The sequence below is a fragment of the Euprymna scolopes genome, chromosome 17 (genome assembly GCF_053919585.1).
Source record: "Euprymna scolopes isolate OS-2025 chromosome 17, ASM5391958v1, whole genome shotgun sequence".
NCBI lineage: Eukaryota > Metazoa > Mollusca > Cephalopoda > Sepiida > Sepiolidae > Euprymna > Euprymna scolopes.
In genome coordinates this window covers 37,739,487-37,764,063 of record NC_136498.1, presented here as the reverse complement: position 1 = coordinate 37,764,063, position 24,577 = coordinate 37,739,487, and positions in this window count along the sequence as shown.

The following is a 24,577-nucleotide window of genomic DNA, read 5'->3' as shown; positions in this document are numbered from 1 at the left end:
CGTCGAGCAATATATATGTCACCATTCTGCACACGTGACTTATGTGTGTCTCTACTCTGCATACATATCTATTCCGATATATAATGCTTAGTGCGTTACACACATGTTTATTAAGCAGTAATCCTGAAGAAAGCTCTAACGCTCATGACGCTAAGATATAAAGACAATCCAAATAAAAACATATGCATAACCAATGCTTAGAAGGATTAAACATGTATTCATATTTTATGTGTTCAACGTTTTAAGAACCTTTGTATTAATACTAACAATTCCTACAAATCTAATTTTGCCGATGTAATAATTTTAAAAAGTAGATAAACAAGTCGTACATATAAGAACTGACTTCACAATAGAAATAGATACGGAAAATAGAGATATTGAAATACAATATTAAATTGCGATTCTCTGAAAATGTTGAATTGGAGAATCCTAAATGCTAAATAGATCAAACAAATACAAAAATATGTTGACACACAAATATATGGTAAAAAATATTTATAGACAAAAACCATTGGTTTCAGTGGGTATTGTTCAGTAATTATTCCGCTTGCCCCTTCGACCGTTACCATCGCATTTTCACTTTAAAATAAAAATGGAATAATAACAATAATAATGATAATGATAATATAAGTTACACAGCTATGATAATAACTTGAAAACAAATCCGACCTAAACGGGAAAAAGCAATATGAACCAGTTTAGCTTGTTTCAGACTTGTATGCATGCGTTACATGTAAACGCATATAATATTATACAATATATACATTCTCCTTGTTATTTTCCAATGTAATTTAAAAGTATATATACACTCTCATGTGGATATATAATTTGCTTCCGGTATACATATGCATATTTGTATATATTCTAGAATATATTTATACATATATATATATATATATGCATATTTTATATATTAATATATATGTGTGTACGTGTGTGTGCATATGACACTTACACACATATGAGGTGATGCATCGACATGCATGGCGATGGTTTTCTTGGTAATGTATATATGTATATATATATATATATAAATATATATATATATATATATATATATATATTTATATAGTAGATGTATGGACCTAGAGTTTACAAGTTTTACACATACTTACATGCCGATCGTTTAGTCACATACTGTATAAAATACACCACTTTTTTACGTTTTTATTAAATATTTAATACATTTCGAGTTTATAAAAACATAAATCTTACCAATGTTTTTCTAGGAAAATAATACGGGATATAATTCTCATCTTTAAACGGGAAATAACCATCGTTTCGTAAATAACTACGCATACTTTTGTTTTCAAAGGTAACTGCTGTCGATTAATTATATGGCAACTACATTTAATATAAAGTAAATTTAACGTAATTAAATAAATCAGTTTTCAGTTATATTTGTGCATAGAAAAAAAATCTATTGCAACAAACATTCTAAAAGTATAGAGGTACGATGTATGAACGATTTTCTTAAATGGAATCTGCGAATTAAGTGACTTATTCAACGCATATTTCATTCGTATAAATATTATGCATAGAATCATGACGGAATGAATGTGTGCAAATATCGTTTTTTTGTATGAAAATATATCTAAACGATGTACTTTTTGCATATAATTATACAATTCTGAACAAACAACCAAACAGATAGGAGCAGAGATTTCTTATAATAGATGAACTACATGAATTTCATTTGACATATTTTCAGTTAAATGTTTAATGCGGGCTGATAATTTTCTAATCTTCATAAATATATTTCCTTAGCGAGTAATAAATACGTAGTGTATAGGCTATAGTTTCCACGCTTAATGCAACTAACCTTTGAATTTTTCCAATGAGAAGGGTATATTGACAGTTCAGTATTACGAACTGGCGTCTTTCCTGCATAATTAAAATATGTTAATCGTATAAAAGATTATGTACATGATAAAACCCCGATATATTTGCCCAAAGACAAAACAAAAGTATCGCATTTTAAATAATTGTGCATAGGTTTTTATTATCACGACTTTTACTTACTTAATAAAAACGTTACAAAATGGTGGAATGACACAATCGCGCAGGAGTTTTATTTCATTGATCTTCATGACTCCAGTCGTTGACTAAATTAACGCTGAACATATTGTGAGGTTTTAACAAATAGCTGGCAATACGTGTTATAATTGATATCAATTGTCATACATCTGCTAAGCATTTTTAATATCGTAAAAAATCATTAGAAAAAAAACAAACTTGTAATTATTCCTGAAATGTAAAACCATGGTAATAAATTATTCAGAAACGCAACAGTTTCACTGAATATATGCTTTTCTCTCATATAAAATGAAATACAAATATTCTATAATATATCTGAAGTTTCAAACCTGCAAAATAGTGTTAAGTGTTTTACTTATATTTTAAAATTCAAATGCAATGTATTGGAACCAATGATGAAACTAAAAATCTTAAAAACGGATTCATACAGAAGTCAAAATATTGATTGTATTATTCGAAATGAAGTGGTATACTAAAAATTAAATTATCCAATTCCAGTTTGTGCATGCATACGCATTTATACACAATCATATTTATGAACTGAGCTCATACATTTGATGGAAAAAATGTATTTTAAAATCGTTTATTTAAAATTCATGTATATATGTTATCGAAAGAAAATTGTCTGTTCCATTATGTATGAGCAATTAAGTCGCAGTTTTAAATTTTGAATTGAATTGCCTCAGTTTTCAGTATTTATAGCAAATTGATCGTAATTATAACGACAATAGATTATTTGCAAGCACTAGCGTTTAGTATTATATCTTAAAGCAAGAAATCCATAATGGATAAAAAAGAACTACATAATCTGTAAAAAAAATAGCAAAAAAAAACTGCGCTTCAAATTTCTAATAGGGATCATTAAAAAAGTCAGTAAAATATATTAAACGGGCTTTTATGCAAGCAAAAAGTCCTTGATTGAATTCCGAAAGTAAGCAAAACGATATCTATCACATATTCAATGATAATAAATAAGAAACAACAATACTAATACTTTAATTATTTTCATTTCCGAATCCACGGGGAAACCTACGATGTCAAGTGAACCAATGTGAATCATTATGAATGTTTCCTGGTGTAAGAAATCGAAAAATATGCATATGTCGAGAACACCTTAGGAACAATAGATAGAATTGGACAAAAGTGGGCATGAAACTAATTTTAGTAAAATGTTATTTAAACAGAAATCAAGGATATCCCTCACTGGGAAAAATGGCGTCTCGTAAATAAGTTTGCAAGCAGCGTAATTGTTGGGGATTATTTCACCACCAACAAAGCGACAATGAGATAATGATATACGCTTGAATTATTGGTAATTAGCTCGTAAGTCCATGTAATATGAGAGACTGTGTTAAAATGAATTCCTTAAGTTACTGTCCTTTTTTAGACCAAGCTCTCATTGAATGGATTGATAAACACTATTTATCCAAGCATAAATTCAAGATACATTATCTCTCCTCCTCTCTCTCTCACTCTCTCTCTCTTTATATATATATATATATGTGTGTGTATATATATATATGTTTGTATATATGTATATATATGTATATATGTATATGCATGTGTATATATATATATGTATATGTATGTACATATGTATATATATATAGGTATATATATGTATATATAAGTATATATATGTATATATATGTATATATAGGTATATATTTTTATGTATATATATGTATATATAGGTATATATTTTTATGTATATATATGTATATATAGGTATATATATATGCATATATAGGTATATATATATGTATATATATGTATATATAGGTATATATATGTATATAGGTATATATATGTATATATAGGTATATATATGTATATATATGTATATATATAGGCATATATATATATATATAGGTATATGTATATATAGGTATATACCTGTATAAATATATATAAGGGATATATATATATAAATATATATATATAGATGTGTGTGTGTGTGTGTATAGAGAGAGATACCTTATAGAAAAAACATAAACATTAACATAAATATTTCCTATGATTAATAAATGCTTATTTACATACTCTGTTCCGTCTGCCTGCTTCCATCCGGACTACAACTTGGAAGTCTTCAAGTCCAATGTTAACAAATTCCTAATAACCGCCCCCTTAAGTAAACACTTCAGCAAATCTCCTCACTAACTTAATGTACTTGCAATAACCCTTATCCCTGAGTGGCTTCCGGGCCTTGATAAGTGGAGATCACTGTGTAAAAAACAAAAACCAAAAAAACAGAGAAATAGGGTTGAAATAACTTAGAGTATCTCATTAATATTGCATTAAAAAACGTAGAATCATGCCTGGAATCAAGGGAGCATGAGATTTATCGGAATGTCTGCGAGGGCGAATCATATGTAAACAGGAGAATGGTCTTAATCAACGCGAAATAACAAGAAATCTATCAACGCCGTGTTTTACTGTTAATAGATTGATCGTACAATTCACAAAAGTGGGCAAGTTACTCCGCGGATATAAACTCATGTGATAATCTTTGAGGTATATAAGACCAGGACCTTCGCCAAAAGAAAGAACACCATCTTGTAAAGCTAGCATGGCAAGAAATTCTTTAAGATAATATTCGAGAACGTATCAATACCATTCCTAGACGGGTACTTGCATAAAAAATAACAATGATAAATAAAACTAAGTATTATGATTGTAACCATTTAATTTAGATTTTCCTCTATAAATTCTGTGTTTCTGGTAATAAACTGTTCCTATGGGTATTCCTTTATTTCTTTTATATCTTTATATACACATCAAAAGTGAAGTTTTACCACCGCACAGGAGGGATGGTTTAAACTATGAGATCCATACTGATGCTTTCATAAGGTAGGGACCCGTTCAAAATGAATATGTTATTTAAGAGAACAATAGAAACATGAAGCATTGCTTTACTATATTAACTTTTAAATAAAGCTAGTATTTATAGTTAATGTTATAAATGTAACAGTATATTTAATGTAGGTTCGATTTCGATGCAGCCTCATACGTATAAAACACTTACTGTTGTTTACATATTCCGAATTTTTCTGCTTACGTTGTAAACTTCTCACATTCACTTGTGATATTAGGATGTATAAGGTGTTACCTTTGGGCAAAATTACCTATCCCACTTATAATTGGAGTTTATTGGGAACAAACTCCAAAAACACACATCCACTTACAAACAGAAGAAAAGAAAAGTTTCTAGTAGGTAGATATATCAAATTCTCCTAAACCTTAGCTGAAATAGAAGGGGTTTGTTTAAGATTTTCTTAGGGACTGTCATATAAATAATTGTGATTTCAATCCCTTATAGATTATTATAATGTACGGTAAGATGGAGCTACATTCCCTCTAGAACACTTACCCTTATACTAGAGATGTAATTTATGCTTTTACTGGGTTATAGGTATGGTTAGGAGCAGACGGCCAAAAGCTCTTTTCTCTGAAGAGCTAATAGAAGGTACACGGAAAGCTGAAGCATCGCGACTAAACTACATAGATTTGTTAAAGAGAAAGCTTAAGAATATCACTTGCTACTATAACAGAGATAAAATGCCGAAAAAAGTGTGTTTTATGGATGGTGGTGGCTGGCGAAGAAGACGTGTTAAGAAAAGAAATATACAATTCGAGAAGAGCAAGTTATTACTCAGGTTTGAGCCGTTAACGAAACATGCAAAGGCGACTTACGTATGCGACAGTTGTAATAGAATGTCTCACATTTATTCCGACGGTGATAGGCACAATTCACTCAGTGCCATCGTCAAAATACGACAGATTGCTGTTGCTGTTGCTGCTGATGATGATGATGCAGTAGTAGTTTTAGTAGTAAAATAACGATTAGATTTGCAAGTCTTTAAATCCAAAATACTTTATACGGAATTTGCAGTTTCATTAAAATTTCGGGGGTCGGTATAAGTTGCTGTAAATAACTCACACACACACCCACACACCCACACACACACACACACACATATATATATATATGTTGTTGTTATTATTATTATTATTTCAAATAAAATGTTTTTTTTTTCATATTTTGTCTGTGAAAGAAATTCTGTTCAAAACCTGTTTTATAATATAATTTACATTAGTTTTAAAAGTTAGAACAATGATAAAATATCAAATACATCGTTGCAAAAAAACTACTGCCGGCCGAATTATTCTGCTTTGTTTACTAAGAATTCTATTTTCAGCTAAGGCAATAGTTTTCTCTACTACAATGCTTCTAACACTATTGAGTAAGAATCTTATAAGAGTATTTTTACCATTAAAGACGCAACTCTAGAAACCAATGAATAAAAACATGCGAGGTACTTACAATAAGTTTCCAGAGTGTTTGTATGGGGAAAAAATTCATATAAATTAGTAAATCATCTTATAATATATATAAACATATTGTATTTTTCAGAGTCTTCAGCAAGTTTAAATGTCTGTAAAATGGTATGGAACCTTACTGAAAGTCCCTCGTATAATATGCAGTCTCATTTTATACACCTATTTATGTTAAGATATTTACCCCCTTCATATATATATATATATATATATATATATATATATATATATATATATATATATATATATATATATATATATATATATATTGCACACGATTCCCATGTTCCTTTTTCGTATTTTTCGTATATATCCAAGTATTTATTTTGCCTTAGAAATTAATTCGTCTTTTGTATCTTTTGGTAGCCAACGATTAACTTCTTCTTCTGATGAGGTCGTTAATTAAAGGGACCCGTAGGATTTGTTTGTATATTATTTGGAAAGCGCTGAATGGTTTCGTACATTTAAAAAGTTATTTACGCAACTTCTGAGTCGGTATAACAGTGCTTAAATCAAGGAAATTGTTTTTTTTGTGTTAAAGAGTAAAATTAGGTCGATTAGATTAATTATTCCTTTATTCCCTTTTTCTTGAAGAAGACGTCTCTCTAGTTTATATTAATAAACAACTGAACGTTCATCCAAGATGAAACAAATAAATTAAAAGGACAACTTGAAACTGCTGTGTTATATGAATGGTTAAAATGTTTGTATTACCCCCCACATATATTGATAAAGAAGAAAAACTCCGAGCATTTGAAGTCTTATTTTCCAAATTAAGCATCATAGTCCTCTCTCGTATAACTATGTAACAACTTTTAAGGCTAGTTTATAAGTTTTGCCGTTTCGTTATTTCAATGTTTGAATTGGTTACGGTGATTTTATTTGGTACAGCTCGCATTTCAAAATAATTAAGTCATTGAAATCGAGTGAAGATATTTACACACGTAAACTGGACAAAGGTTCTGGTGTCTTTATCCTGAATCGTGTCGATTATGGTAAGAAAATGTATATTAGTTTGAATGATGTAGATGACTTTATTCGTATTCGCCCTGCTGAAACATGCCATAACCCTAATTAGAATGAACTTAAGATGTAAAAGAGGCTTTTATACTGTTATTAGAAAGCATGGGTTTTAAGCGAGTTCTATGACAAAATAAGGTTTTCTGGTTCATTACGGCCTCGACATTTTAGCCTTCCTTATATACATAAAGACGGTATTCCGCTTATAAATATTTTGTCTACGGCGGGGTCTGCCCAACACTCCCTATCCAATATATTATAGGTTATTATAGAACCAGATCATGCATTATACTCTGCATATTGCATTACCGATACATTCAGATTAGTAAAATATGTACATAAGTTGCAACCTAGTTCTGCGAACAACTTTCTGTTTTCATTTGACGTTTTCAGCCTATTTATAAGTGTTCCGCTACAAGAGAGCATTGGTCTTTGTGCAGACTGTATATAGCAATCTAACTCCCCCATCTTTCACTAAGAATATATTTGTTGAACTCATGTTGGTATGTACTAAATTAGTAGAATTCAAGTTTGATAACATTATGTACAGTCAGATCGACGATATTCGGATGGGAAGCCCCCTTGTTTCTGCATTATCAGCCACGTTTGCAGAATCCTATGAATCAGCAGTGTTTAGGAATATATTGAAGTCCTCGAAAGGATAAGTTGATAGAAATTTGAATCATTTGCTAAGAATGAAGCAACACGTGTCTTCAATAATCTCAATTCTCGTCATACAGCATAATCATTTATTATATAGAAAGGTAATAAAGGTTGATTACTTTTTTCTAGATGGCTTGGTTGAACGTAGTAAGAATTATTTTCTTACTATAGCTTGTCGCAACCCGACTATTTCCCATCTTTATATGGATTGGTCCTCATGTTAATCTCTATAAAAAACAGGGTTTATTAAGACATTATGTATAGAGCCCTTATAATTTGGTATTTCAACACACTCGAAAATGAATTGAATACCGTCAAATGCATTTTAATTCGTCATGGTTATCCGGAGAATTTTATTAATTATATTATACATAATCAAGTTGAAAAATGAAATTATTCTATAGCGCTTGGCCAGTCCAAGTGTCCTGCTCATTTTAAACTACGTTGAATTGGAGTTGCTGGACAGTTTTTAGGGAGACTTTCATTAAGAAAGTAATAAATTGGGTCAGCGTTTTCGTATTACGGCTGTTTCCGGTGTAAGATCTGCATTCTAAGTGATCGCGAAACACGGTTTGCCCCACGTCATACAAGGTAATGTTATTTACGAACTGAATTGTTAATGCGCTGCCAGCCTCGTGGATGAAACCTCATTGAATTTGCAGATACGCATCAACATATACCGGAAGAAATAAGACTAGCCAAGCCTCGTTGTTTTCGTCCCTCTTCTGTTTTGGAATGTTAAATGAACCAATATCTAATTAAATGTAGCTTGTGGAAATTCCTGTAAAATAGATCATTGCAAGCTGACTCTCAAAATCGTTTAAAGATTATCGAATAAGTCTCAATCCTTCAATGTCAGCCGGCGCTTTGTCAACAGAAAGAATTGGTTAAATAATTAGACTAGCTCGGAGATATAGCTTAACTGTTCTTATTCCCCTGCCATCTAAATTTTGTGTATATTTCGTATTATTGAATATATATGTCACACAAATTCCCATTTGCTTCTTTTCCTTTTCTTGGTACTTCCTCTTGCATGAAAATTTAATTCGTCGTTTTGTATATTTAGATATCCAACGATTAGCCTTTGATGAGTTTATTGAAAAAAGTGTCCCTAATGGTTTTTTTTTGGTATATGATTTTCAAAGCGGAGTATAATTTTTGTACAAGAACATATTGCCGAGTTGCAGCTTTATTTCTATATTATTTGAGATCAATTAAATAAAAAAACATGTTTTTAGAGTTTCCAGAAAATTTACAATAATTTTGATTATTCGAAGCATAAAATATAGGAAACTACTTCAATGAAATTAATGATGAGAAATGTAAATTTAACAGCTTAACCATAAATAACTAGAAAACTCTAATCCGATTATAAACGCAGCTGATCTTAGTAATAATAATAATTAAAAATAAATTAAGTAAAAGGAAAATTACATTTAAACATAGATTAAATAAAACAATTTATAGTATGCTCTTAAATAGAATACATAAAACAATGATATATCTAATTTCCATTCATAATATAATGCTTATTATGAACACCCTTTTTAATGAGCTATGCAAATTAGCACATTTCTAGAATATTGATTCTTTTTGAATAAATAGTATATATAGAAATCAAACAGCAATAAGTATTTAAAACGATTGTGTACGTTAACCAGTGTTAAACGAACAAACGGTAATAACATTTCTGCAGCTGTCTTGGCTCAGGTTATATTGGTTTTCATTTCCGCCGTATTTTATTCTTCAACGACAAAAAAGTAACCTAGTATTTGACTAAATATAGGTTTACTCCTAACATGCGGATTCCTGAATCCTGAGAGACAATGCTACCTCAAACTGTGGAATCACAGCAGATACAGCAGTTTACCAGATTAAATGCAGAATGTTAGTGTTTTAGTTGGCAGAAGTTTGCTACACACATATGTATATATATATGCATATATATGTACATGTATATATGTATATATATATATATATATATGTACATGCATGTACATATATGTATATACATACGTATATATATACATACATTTTTATATGCATACATATATGCGCACATAATATATATATATACATATATATATACATATAATCATACATATATATATATACATACATACAAACGTAGATATATACATGAATACAAACATATGTATATATATATTAGATATATATATATATATATATATACATATATATATATACATATATGAATATATAAATGCATATATATAAATGCATATATACATACAAATATAAACATACATACACGCACACATACACACCAGTGTCTGTCTAGAATGTATCTGCCCAGATGGAAAGGGGGTATGGGGCTCTCGGAGATTGACCATCAACATCGTGCAACTATTGTGAGCACCGGATGAGCTCTAAAAACCCAACCCTCAAGATGGTACACCAACATCAGGAATCAAGAGCCAGTAGAACAACATCCATCACAAAACGGGCCAAACATTTTGGGGAAGACTGTCTTACACGTGAGACAGAAACAGAAAAGATACCTGCGACTGAAATAGCCAGAAAAATTCGCCAGAAATACACTAAAGCTTTCCATGACAAAGAGTTGAAGAATGGGCCAACCAACAACGGGCCAAGTATTTTCTGGACGAATATAACCAAGACTATATTGATAAGGAAGGGTCTATAAGCTGGCTAAAGGATGGATCGCTCCACTATGACCAGGAGAAGTTTATAATAGCTGCCCAAGATCAAGGTTTGATGACCAATGCGTTTAAAAAAAATGAGTTGTCTCAGCAAAGACAACAAATGCAGGTTCTGCCACACAGAAGTAGAGAGTGTGAGCCACCTGATTTCTAGCTGTAAGGTTCTGCTAGGGGACGGCTACTATACAATGCGACACAATGAAGTATGCAAATATCTCCACTGGACGATCTGCAATAAGTTAAATATCGAATGCAGTAAGAAGTCATGGGAACATATACCCGAAAGAACAGTCGGAAACAAGTCATATACCATCCACTATGACTATGCAATCCCTACAGCCACATACCTAGAAAACGGAGCTATAAACCCCGACATTGTAATATGGGACAAGAAGGAGAAGGAAGCAACCTTGGTGGAAGTTAGTGTCCCGAATGATGCTGGGTTAAACAGAGCTGAGAGGGAAAAGATTACTAAATACCAGGGTCTTAGGTATGACATGAAAAGAAACTGGAACCTTAAGAAGATCTCTATCATTCCAGTAATTATAGGAGCAACCGGACTTATGAAAAATAATTTTACAAACTATCTTACAAATATACCAGGTAAACCAAGTGCAAAGGAGATTCAAACAATTGCACTTAAAGGGACGGTTAGAATCTTAAAAAAGATCTCTCGGTTGGAGTGTCTAAAATAGAAGGTGTATGTTTGGCATCTGGTAGGATGCCCCATCCCTGGCTTAAACAAAATGATAAGAAAAATGAAAAAATAGAGAGAAACATATAAATATGTATATATATGTATATATGCATAAATGCATATATATATATATATATATATATATATATGGGTGTGTGTATATATATATGTATATATATATGTATATATATACATGTATGTACATATATATATATATATATATATATATATATATATATATATATATATATATATAGAGAGAGAGAGAGAGAGAGAGAGAGAGAAATAAACGGTGTGTCTAATAAAATATATACATATATATTTGTTTTATTTTACTTACTTTGCCATGGAAAGTTAGTTTTGGAAACTTTCCATTTTAATCAAAGAGAGGATGGCATGCATATGTGCTAATATGTAAAATTTCTAGGTTCACTAATTGTAAAAACAGTACTTCTCCATTCTAAACAAAAGTTGTGGGGCAAGAACTTACCAGGTCAATATGCACACATTTAGCAAATAGTATCCGATTGGTGAAGTGAAGCTTGACCAAATGCACGGCACCATTCGTAAACAGTGTCGACACCGCTGTGCTGGCTCGCTTGCTGAATAACAATTAGGATTGCATTCTGTTCTGCCATATTACAATGTTTGCCAAACTGTGGCAGATACCGATATTGGAATATCAAGCGACCATGGCAATGTATGTTTATCTCATCGTCTGTGTTCTATCCTTGTAAGTAATAAAAAAATAGTACACCCCCCATATATATATATATATATATATATATATATATATATATATATATATATATATATATATATATATATATTATATATATATATATTATATATATATATATTATATATTTTATATATATATATATATATATATATATATATATATATATATATATATGTATATATATATGTATATATATATGTATATATATATGTATATATATATATATATATATATATATATATATATATATATATATATATATATATATATATATATATACTCTTTGTTACGCCTGGGATATTTCAGCCGCGTAAAAATTTTCGCAGCTTTCCTTCATAGTCTAAAACTATTTTTAGTCGCGATAAAGCGACTCTATAAGTCACTCCGTCCGTCGGTCGGTCTGTCGATCTGTCCGTAACACTTTTGTGCTTGGGCTTTTGGGTTAAGAGCAAAGGTCTGTTGTTAATAGATGCCGTTCTCAGCTTTTTAAGCTTGTCTTGGCCTTTTGGCCATGATCAAAATGCAGTATCTGTTCGGGCAGATACTGCAAGCAAAGACCATATGTGGAGGCAACCTCACATATAAGACCTTGGTCAATGTAGGGACAACCCTTCATACCAATTGTCACTATCCAGCTCCCCTACTCCCCGGGGAGTATGTCCCCATTTCCCCTCACTCTTCACATTAAAAATCGGCCTTGTGCCTCATTTGCTCGGTGGGGACGCAAATAAATACAGCTTTTCTTGGCCTTTTGGCAAAGATCAAAGTGTAGTGCATGCTGCGGCAGATACTGCAAGCAAAGACCATATGTTGGTTCGACCCCACATACAAGACCTTGGCCAATGTAGCGGCAACCCTTCATACCAATTGTCACTATCCAGCTCTTCTACTCTCCAGGGAGTATGTCCCCATTTCCCCTTCACTCCTCACATTAAAAATTCGCCTTGTGCCTAATTTACTCGGTGGGGTAGCTAATAAATACCCTTTTCTTTGCCTTTTGGCCAATATCAAAATGTAGTATCTGTTCTTACAACATGCTGGGCTTATTGTGATATAAAGTGGGAGATCACTTTTCTGTATTAATTTAATGTAAAATGATCACCTACTTTACAACCAGTCAGTCTCAAAGCCATTTAAGTTATTCTCTAGATCATTCAATTTTTTTAAAGGATTCCAGTTATTTTTTTAAGCATTCAAGTCATTCTTAAGGTCATTCATTCATTCTTAAGTTCATTAAAGCCATTCTAAGTCATTTACTTTTTATTTATTTAAGTCCTTTCAGCCAATTTTCGGTCATTTTAGTTCATCTTTATGAATTTCATCTCAATCCTACATTCACGCATTCATTCATTACACGGGAGCATGCGACTAATGGCTATCGACCTTGTTTGTTTATGAACAGGTTTGTTTCAATTCGTCTAATAAAATGTCAGTTTTTTACATTAAATACTCTCACTCTATTACAACGTCATTTTCCATTTACTCAAAGCGTAAAAACTATTTTTGAACGCACGCATTTCAAATTAAAAATAAATACCTTCGCGCCTGCTTTAATTCCACTGGTAGTTATATATTAATATCTAGTCTTGTTTTCACAAGTGAATGCTATTTCTAGTAAATCTTCTCATTTATCTTTTTTTAAATTTTAATTTGATTGATTTTTGCATTTATTTCTGGTTGATTATGATTCTTCTCTCCGGTTTTAGTCAAATCTGCGTCAATGACAACACCTGTGACTATTCCACTTTAACACGAATTCAAAAGAATTGTGTGAAGTAGAAGCGAATTTGCTTCAAGAAATTTTCGGTGAAACAGATGCCGGAAAAGTATCTATTAAGATACCGTGAAATAGAAGAATCGATTAAAATACTACGCAATTCTTATTTACTAAATAATGCAACGTATTTTATAGATATTACAATGTTACAATGTTTAGGGGGTCTCGCTCTCTCTCTCTCGCTCTCTCTCTCTCTCTCTCTTAAAATATATTTATTTAATTATTCAAATGTACAGAAGGTCAGAAAAACATTGGTACCGTCGGTTTCCAACTCAGCATAAGAGGCACCAGTTAATGGTAGATCGTAAATAATGTTAGGCTCTCGTCAGCCATGTTGTTTCTGTCTGAGGAAAAGCAGAGCCGCATTTGTTGGAATTCTTTCTCAAAAAACAATAAACGCACACACACACACACACACACCACACACACACATATATATATATATATATATACACACATATATATATTTTTTTTCTGTACAGGAATTTATTTTTCATAAACAAATTTTTGTAGCAACGGATTATATGCTTCATATATATTACCGATGTAAAAATACGGCTTATATAACTGTACAACAAGTTGAATCCGGGCTGCAGAAGATATATTCAAGATTATTATCTGTTTAAAATCTCGTCATATATGAGAGAAATAGGTACCATGTTTTGTGTACGAATATAATAAGTTTAAAAAAATGTTCAATCTTCAATTCAAGAACACATCCACTATGTTTATCAAAGAAAAATAAATGAAATAATCGACCTTTTCATACATCTATCAACTTTGTTTTATATAACAAATGTGGTTCATTTTCATAAAAATCAGCAGCATCAGGTGCACATGTTTGCAAATAATATGTAAGAGCGGCACGAGTAATGCCAATCTTTTTTTACTCAAGTTCATTCTTACCCAGGCATATCGCTACTTGGACATAACGGGTTGCTCTGTCAGACCTTGTATAAGAAAGATAAACAGTATGTTTGTTTACGTTACTTGAAACTTCTACACATCAGTACAGTCATAGCAGGAACGGAGTGCGAAAATCTAGCTGTTCGAGGAAAAGAAATTATTAGAGTAGAAATCTTTCTCGCATTGTTAGCGTTTGATTTTTTTTGTTTGTTTTTTTGCGAAGCGGGTTTGCCGTTGATATGTACGCCGAAGGACCTCAAATACAGTGTTACAATTTCATCAGAACACATTCCATAAAATAAGCACAAACAAGAACAAGGATGCACAATCGTGCGATGTGAGAAATTCAGTTGACAAAGTGCGGCCTATATATGTATATATATATATATATATATATATATATATATATATATATGTATATATATATGTATATATAAATATGTATATATATGTATATATGTATATATATGTATATATGTATATATATATGTATGTATATATGTATATATGTATGTACATATGTATATATGTATGTATATATGTATATATATATGTATATATATATGTATGTATCTATATGTATATATATGTATATATATGTATATATATGTATATATCTATATGTATATATGTATATGTATATATGTATATGTATATATATGTATATATATAGATATTATATATATATATATATATATATATATATATATATATATATAAATGCATGATTAAATGAAATATAGACGAATGTGTATAAAAAGACAGTATTTCTCTTGTGTTCATATATGTAGAATATGTGAATTCTTATCGTTAGAAAACACTAAAATTTTAATATTTCTTTGCAAAACCTTATAGATTATTATAAATGTTACTTCTTAAAGTCAAATAATTAAATGACAGATTGAATCAAGCAATATATGCGGTTTCTTTGTTCTTCTCTTCTTAAAATGTGTTTCATCAATCGTTATGCTTTGTGTTAGTTTTAGCTGATTAAATAACATCGGCACTGATGATGATGATGATGATGATGATGATGATGATGATGATGATGATTACTTTTATTAAAGAAGGGCACTTATACAGAAGAGATGCAAAATTATAGTAAACATAATAATCCGTTAAAACCTCAGGAACAATGATAATATTAAATGCTGGAGTTTGCAGATGAGGATTGATAATATGGGGGTTTTCAGCTGCATTTCTAATCTAGAGTTTAAACCTTAAATGCACCATATTTAAAATAACTTACAATAAATGGTTACACATATTTTCGATTTTTAAACTTTGTTAAATTCTCGAAAAGAGGTTATACATTGACGCACCTTTAGCTAATAGAGTAATATACTTGTACTATGAGTTTCCATATTAGAGTAATGACGCAACACAATATAGCATTGTAGATAACAACTTAACTATTACTAACAGAAACAAAAAAAATTAGGTAACCCTTTAGAGTATCTAATATTATTATAGTTAATGGAATACTTCCTTGTGGCAACATTAGTTAGATTATCATATTTGCATTTTAAAATAACTCTATTATATATGCGCAGAAAGTAACATGCAAAAAAAAAACATGATATATATTTTTGTTTTTTCATGAATTTATTATCTCCTAGTGATAAAAAATACGTTAACTTTGAAGAAGATTACGATTTACTCAATCAAGAAATTTTTAATTGGATAAATATATAAAATGGAAAAAAACAGATGACAAAAGATTAAAGATAAAAAAAAAATCTGCTAAATCATTTCAAAATAAAAAGAAAAAATGGAAACAAAAATCATAAGTAAATAAAAACATATTATGATAATATATCAGACTGTGTGCAAAAATATATTTACAAGTGATACCGAGATGGAGGAAAAAAGGAAAAAAGCAAATTCGAAATTTTAAACAATATATAGATATTTATCGTGAAAATAGAGACTAGAGAGGGGGAAGGAAAATAATGGAAGTGGAGGTCATAGGGTAGCCTATATGAATACAAACTGAAATATGTTGTGTTAAAGAGAATATATATATAAATAAAAGCAGAAATGTTTTGTTTCACAGAAACTATATATGAATACAGACAGAAATGTGTTGTTAAGACCATATATATATATATATATATATATATATATATATATATATATATATATATATATATATATGAATCCAAACAGAAATATGTTGTTAAGAAATTATGTATATATGAATACCAACAGAAATATGTTGTTAAGGAAATATATATATATATATATATATATATATATATATATATATGAATAAAAAAAGAAATATTTTGTTAAGAAAATATATATATATATATATATATATATATATATATATATATATATATATGAATAACATCAGAAATATTTTGTTAAGAAAAATATATATATATATATATATATATATATATGAATACAAACAGAAATATATTGTTAAGAAAAAAATATATATATATGAATACAAACAGAAATATATTGTTAAGAATATATATATATATATATATATATATATATATGAATACAAACAGAAATATGTTGTTAAGAAAATATATATATATATATATATGAATACAGACAGAAATATTTTGTTAAGGAAATATGTATATATATATATATGTATATATATGAATACAAACATACATATGTTGATAAGAATATATATATATATATATATATATATATATATATATATATATATATATGAATACAAACAGAAATATGCTGTTAAGAAAAAAAACTATATATATATATATGAATACAAACAGAAATATGTTGTTAAGAAAATATATATATGATTCAAAACAGAAATATGTTGTGTTAAAATATATATATATATATATATATATATATATATATATATATATATATATATATATGAATACAAACAGAAATATGTTGTGTTAAAATATATATATAAATACAAACAGAAATATGTTGTGTTAAAAAATATATATGAATACAAACAAAAATACGTTGTTAAGAATATATATATGAATACAAACAGAAATACGTTGTTAAGAATATATATATATATATATATATATAAATACAAACAGAACTATGTTGTGTTAAAAAATATATATGAATACAAACAGAAATATGTTGTGTTAGAAAATGTATATATGAATACAAACATAAATATGGTGTGTTAAAATATATATAAATACAAACAGAAATATATTGTGTTAGAAAATATATGTATGAATACAAACAGAAATACGTTGTGCTAAAAAATATAACAAAAAAACGATGTTGCAAAATTTATAATCTTAGAGGGCTGCGAAAATCACTTGAGTGAATGATGTTTAGATATCCGTGGAGGAGATTAATGCACAGATTGACGCTTGAATAGGACGAGGTGAAGGTTAACAATTAAGGTAAAATGGCTAACGTTGAAAAAAATTAACACGAGATGTTTTAAAAGATATTTTTCTCGCTATTAGACGAGAATAAACAACATTGAATAAAAAAAACATGGTTTCTATAAAAAAAAGATTTTCACTAGAAAGCTAAAGATTATTATGCAAGAACCTGAAAGCAAAGAGCGAAATAAATGATTAAAAAAATGGCGTCTGTTATGTGGGAAGAATTTTAACAATGATGAGCACAAGGTTATTGAGACGGAATTTAAACGGATGCAGATTTTTGTCGGCATGGGGGCAGGCAGAAAGTTGTTTGCAAATGCCATTATCAATTGAATGCATTAATATATGAAAGGAAAAGTAAAGATAACATTTGAATGGGTTAAAAAATCAAGGTTAAAATATTCGGTGAGAATTTCTCTCTTGAAATGCGATCAATTGTATGTAAATGTCTCTCTGGTTTTCATTTAACTTTACCCACATGCTTACAAACAAAGCTAAACGCATACATGTAAGAATACTACATAAAAACAACAAATTATTTTCATATCATAGGAAGCAGGGTTTTTTTTTTCTAAAGCACATATTTGAATCAAGATACTTAGCAAGCCTTTATATCACGGAGAGAGTCTTTAAGCAAAACGTGTATAGTATCATTTAAGATAATCAAACTAAAAGAAAATTTGAACACACAGCGATAAACTTCAATAATAAATAGGATTGCTAAATGTATTTACGTTTAAAGGCTTCATTAAAAGAAAACACAATTGCAACTTTCTTCCGATTTTCGTGTTTTTTTAATCATGACCAAAATCCTTTTATATTCTTTAAAGGTAAAGTACTTTATATTTTTCTGATCAATACCCGTGGAATGAACATAAAACATACATAATGATCGCATCATGATTCTGCGCTACGAAGTAGGTGCTGCCAATAAATGATCATTTAAAATACTGAAATAAATAAATGGTAAGATGAACAATATCTTGAAATAATGAATTTAGACTGTTGTCATTTATATATATATATATATATATTTATATATATATATATTTATACATACACTTACACATATTATATATATATATATATATATTGATAGATAGATAAATAAATGCTCAGTAGGGATGAGCAGACATTCTTTTTATATGCGTAAGGATAGATAAAACCGTTAGTTTCTCGACAAGTAAAGAGATATTATGTGACGCTCTTTTATTTACAGAGACTGTTTATAATTGTATTTCGAAAAATAAAATGAAAAATTAAATGAACACCCTTGACGTAATGTAAATATTTGTAGCGAATTATCCAACGTATATCCGTTAATATATACGCATAGCCTAAATTTCAGAAACAGGGCTATGCACAAACGATATACGTTCGCTATTTCTAGGATCCTGAGGCAATCGGCGAAATCAATCTTATACAATGTCAATGCATCTTTCTTTTCATTTGCACAGCGAAGCAATAAAATCTGAATCACACCAAGGCCGGCATTACAATGACGGTACGTTTGAAGAAGAGCCAGCGTCTCAAGAACGATAGTGTTGCTTGTAAAAATAAGGTTGCTATGTTTTAGCTGATCCGTTACTTGTTGTACAGAATATTAGATAATCATTCCCTTGCAGTTATTCTATGTTAAATTAAAGTTATTTAACTTTGAGTCACCCAACCATAATTACTAATGGAAAAACATTCTAAATATTTCTGTTACACGTTGTCCTATAACAGAATATTGCCACTTAATGTATATAACTTATTTAAAAAACGTGTATCCAGCCCCTTTTTGCTGGTATGAATTAGAATATGTGGTCTTATATATAATAAGGTAAGTTCTGTTCGTCAAATTAAGTTATAGAATCGATCAAATTGTTACGAAATGCAACTAGGTTCGTATACATTATTCGTTATAACTCGACAGCAAGCTAAGTGGAAAAGGACATTTTGTCAATGTACACATCTTATTAGTCAATACTAAGATCTCTTACAAGTCAATTAATGTTCAATAGAATAAGTGCGTAATAAGTATAATCATAATGATAATGTGTAGTCATTTTTTGGCTAACCCCAGTAAAGAATTTTAGATAAAAACAAAAGTTAAGAATTAAAAAGTGTAGGATTACAACCTAAATAGTGATTATAAGGAATTTGATTTTTTGTCATAAAGATAATGTATCCTGGACGATCATCCTTTAAGAATTCTTTTTTTTTTTCATTTTTATTTCTTTAAATATCTAATCAAAATCTTTAAGTGGACATTGTCGCAAATCTATAATCAATAAATCAATAGGGATTATTGAATAAATTACAATTTTGATGGCCGACCGCATTCTATGAATAATAAAAAAATACGAATACGAATAACAATCTACACCCGCATAAACATGTGAACTAGAATCTACCTGCTCATATATACACACCGGAGAAAATTTAGAGTACTGACATGTGGTTGAAATGTGAAATAGATACTAACAAAATGTACGAATATATTGCTTTTAATTTATCAGTTAATGCGAATTTTAGATGGTATAATGATGTTTGTATAGGCCATTTTCTCAATTATTCAAGTTATTTCATTAAACCAATAAAAGAAATTAAAGGAAACGGAACCATTGTGCAGTTCATAGCGTACTATGACTTATTCAGTTGTAACTTTTAAAACATATTTGGACATTAAAGGTTCTATATTCAGTGTGGGCAAACCAACATACAAGTGCAATATGCTTAGGACGTTTAGCAAACCATATCTGAGAGAACGAAAACATTCTCCATCTTTGGATTAAGATTAAGCTCTAGTTCACAATTACGTACCGATTCCAAAGCCCGATAAATAACACTTGCATAAATTCCTCGGGGTTACATTGGGCGAAACGTTAGGCAAATAACTGTTTAAAAAACAGTAGTACGAAGAATCCAACAAGTGCATAAATATGTTAATTTATATTTTGATACGTATGTATTGTTTTTAGTAATTCTGTGTAATGAATTATTTTATTGCGAATAAACACAGCAATAATGTCAGTTGTTAACAACATTTATCATATCGGTCATAGTAAGTTCAAGTCTTTTAGAGCTAGACATAATTGTTGGTGTATTATGATGATTTTATATATTCCATGTTAAACAATATACGAAATAAAATATTCTACTTCTGTAACCTTTTTTAATATTCTACAAGAATCGAACTCCTGTATTTATCTTTTCTCTTACTTCCTCTCACGCACCGATTCTATCTCTTTCTCTATTTCTATCGCCTTATATACACACATCCACACACACACACACACACACACACACATATATATATATATATATATATATATATATATATATATATATATATATATATATATATATATATATACATATATACATATATATAAGACAGGAAGTGCATTAGAAAGAAAATACACTACTTGTTGCTATCAATCCGATCTTAATTTTTGTTAAAACAATATATATATATATATATATATATAAATATATATATATATATATATATATATATATATATATATATATATATGTATATATGGAGTGCGATATTGAAGGAAGGAGAGATTGAGGGAGAGACAGATCTGTACACAAAAAATATTTGTAGGTTTTTAAAATTCAGATAACCATATATTAATTGATAGAAAGAAGCGCAATCAAAATCAATACACTTTAGCACACGCCAACGACATGTATTTATATAAAGAAAGTAAAATCCTTGTATTCTAGTGATGATTCAGCTGCTGAAGTCGTTTTTGATATCTCTACGATTTTGAATAATTTCTCTCTGAGAAAGTTATTGAGATGCTTGGAAAACGTGGTAGTAGATAAGAGAAATCATGCAGAGTATTGCGAATAAGGACGTGATTTCTAGCCCAATTGGTTAAACTTCCGAAGGGTCGGTTTAGCAACGTACGGTCGGACATTGTGTTGGAGGAGTTTTCCCGTGGACTAATGCTGGGTGTTGTTGTCGATGTGTCTGATGCATTCCATGCATTTTTTACAGTACTTCTCCGCCGTAATGTTTTTGCGAGAATTCAAAAATGTGTACTGGATGAAACAAGTAGCACACAACTAAACAATGGAATTCTTGCCTTAGGAACTGCAGTTGAGATTCTTCGGAGTGTAACAACTGCGCAGAGGGTCGCCTCTAATCGCAAAGAAAACACTTTTCATCGCAAGTCAGAACTTAGTTAAGAAACAGCTCGTGTTTTTTCAGAAAAAAGAGAGGATGGCTGGCCATAATGGATGCCATTTCGTTTTTTTTCTTTAATGATCAAGTTTTTTAAAATAAATTTTTTCCTTCCAATCTTTTTCAAGAACAGAACGCTCTCTCTATTATATGAAGCATGACAAAATCTCTCTATTATATCAGACATGACAAAATTCGTTTTTGTAGGTAAGACAACTTCGTACCCTTAAAATATTACACCAAAAACCTAACGGTCAGGTTCCTGGATATGACCTGAAACTATATCTGATGGTGAGGCCCCACCTTACGAGCAGTGGGGAGTGTGGAGCCACCCTTTAATTACCATTGCTCCCAGATCCACTCTGACCCGGGGTGGTAGTACCTGTTAGGGTCCTAACTATGGGTTAAATAGAATCCGATTTAAAATAAAATATACTCCATTAAAAATCGTTCCTCAAAATAACTAGATCCGGCATTAAATAACCTGAAAAAGGTTGATATGCCATAAAACAAAAACAACCATCCAACCTAACAGCCAGTTGTTGTTCTGTCAGAATGGGGTTCTGCCATTGTGCACAGAAATCACTTTTTTAAAATTCTTTCAACGTAATAAATGCACTTGGCCTTAAAGTCGCCTTCATGACAAGCAGCAATAACTGTAAAATACTAATAAAGACAGTGATAGAGTTGTATGTAGGAAAGTCCAAAGTAGTTAAGATGTGGCTTTGTTCCCTTCCATGGTTTTAAAATAACAATAAGGCTCCTGAACAGAGACTTGTGCTCTATACTAGCCATATGCCTGCAGCTAATTCGATCCTTTACGATCAGGGTGGCTTACAACCACCTGCGCATTTACTTCTGTGTCTGAAAACACGTTACGCGACATATACATATATGTGTGTGATGTTGCCAACCTAATCAAAAACCTTGACTCTATTAAACCAACTGGTCCTGACGGGATTCAATATATAGTAATGAGAAAGCTTAAACCAGAACTACCTCCTATACTTGCAAATCCGGTTAAGTGTAGCCCTTACGATAATTTCTTCCGACCACTCTGAAATTCTTCATCGGTATGCCCGTATTTTAAAATTCAGTTGACCTGTCATACACTTCTGTGTAAATATCAATACGTCTTCTCTGTGCCATGAATAAGTTAGGAGAATCTGTGTAAAATAGAATAATAGACAACCGCCTTCAGCAAAATGGAACCTCCTGATATGGTTTCATTTCTGCTAGATCTAGAGCAGATGTGTTAAGAGTAAACAGTCATAAGATAGGTGAATCTCTCAGGGGTCTTCTTTTCTTCGGCAATTCTCTTAACATATCAAAAAGTGTTAATAGGATATATCATAAAGTGTCTACTCCACAGGTTCTCCAGCTAAAGTATAGCTTAAAATGTAGTCTGCATTATTAAATCTTTTCCCTCTAATATGTTCATCGAGGTGCTTCATGGCAAGAAATCAGAAGCTCAGAATATTAATGCTAGCGACTTTCATGGTTTCATCCTGAACCAACACTTTTCCAGGAATTATGTCCTAAATCACATTCTAGCATCATCTCTGATTCTCCCCATCTGATCTTAAGCACCATGTGCAATGGCGAAAGAAGTAGCTGGCTTATTTACTTGAATCTCAAACTACACTTCTATCATTAAATCGTGTACGTTCTGATCCCTTTCTGGCATCAATTGAAATGAATGGCTCTCGTTTTAAGGAGGCTACATTTTTTGACAAACTTCTGGATCTGGTTATTACTCCTGGCCAGTAATGGAACTCATTTATCAAATCCGTATTCAAGTTCTCTGGAGAAATAATAGCATCCTTTTATCGCTCCAGTAGTTATGTCACTGCTAATCCCAATTGAAAATTCACAGTTGTCTTTATCCAATGGAGCTGTGAAGAATGACACATATACTCATAATAAAGTAGTTAAGCAAAATAATATTCATAGGCAAGCTATAAATCCGCTTGTAAGCACAAAGATTTTATGAATTATGAAAGAAGCCATATTTATATAACAGTTGATAACAATAGTAAAATATATAGATTAAAAGTATATTCTAAATGTAGCACAGGCTCGATGAAGAAAACTTGAAAAATGGCGTACAATAGAGAACAATCCAAAGAAATTGTTGAATGGTCAATAGTTGATATACACACGCACTC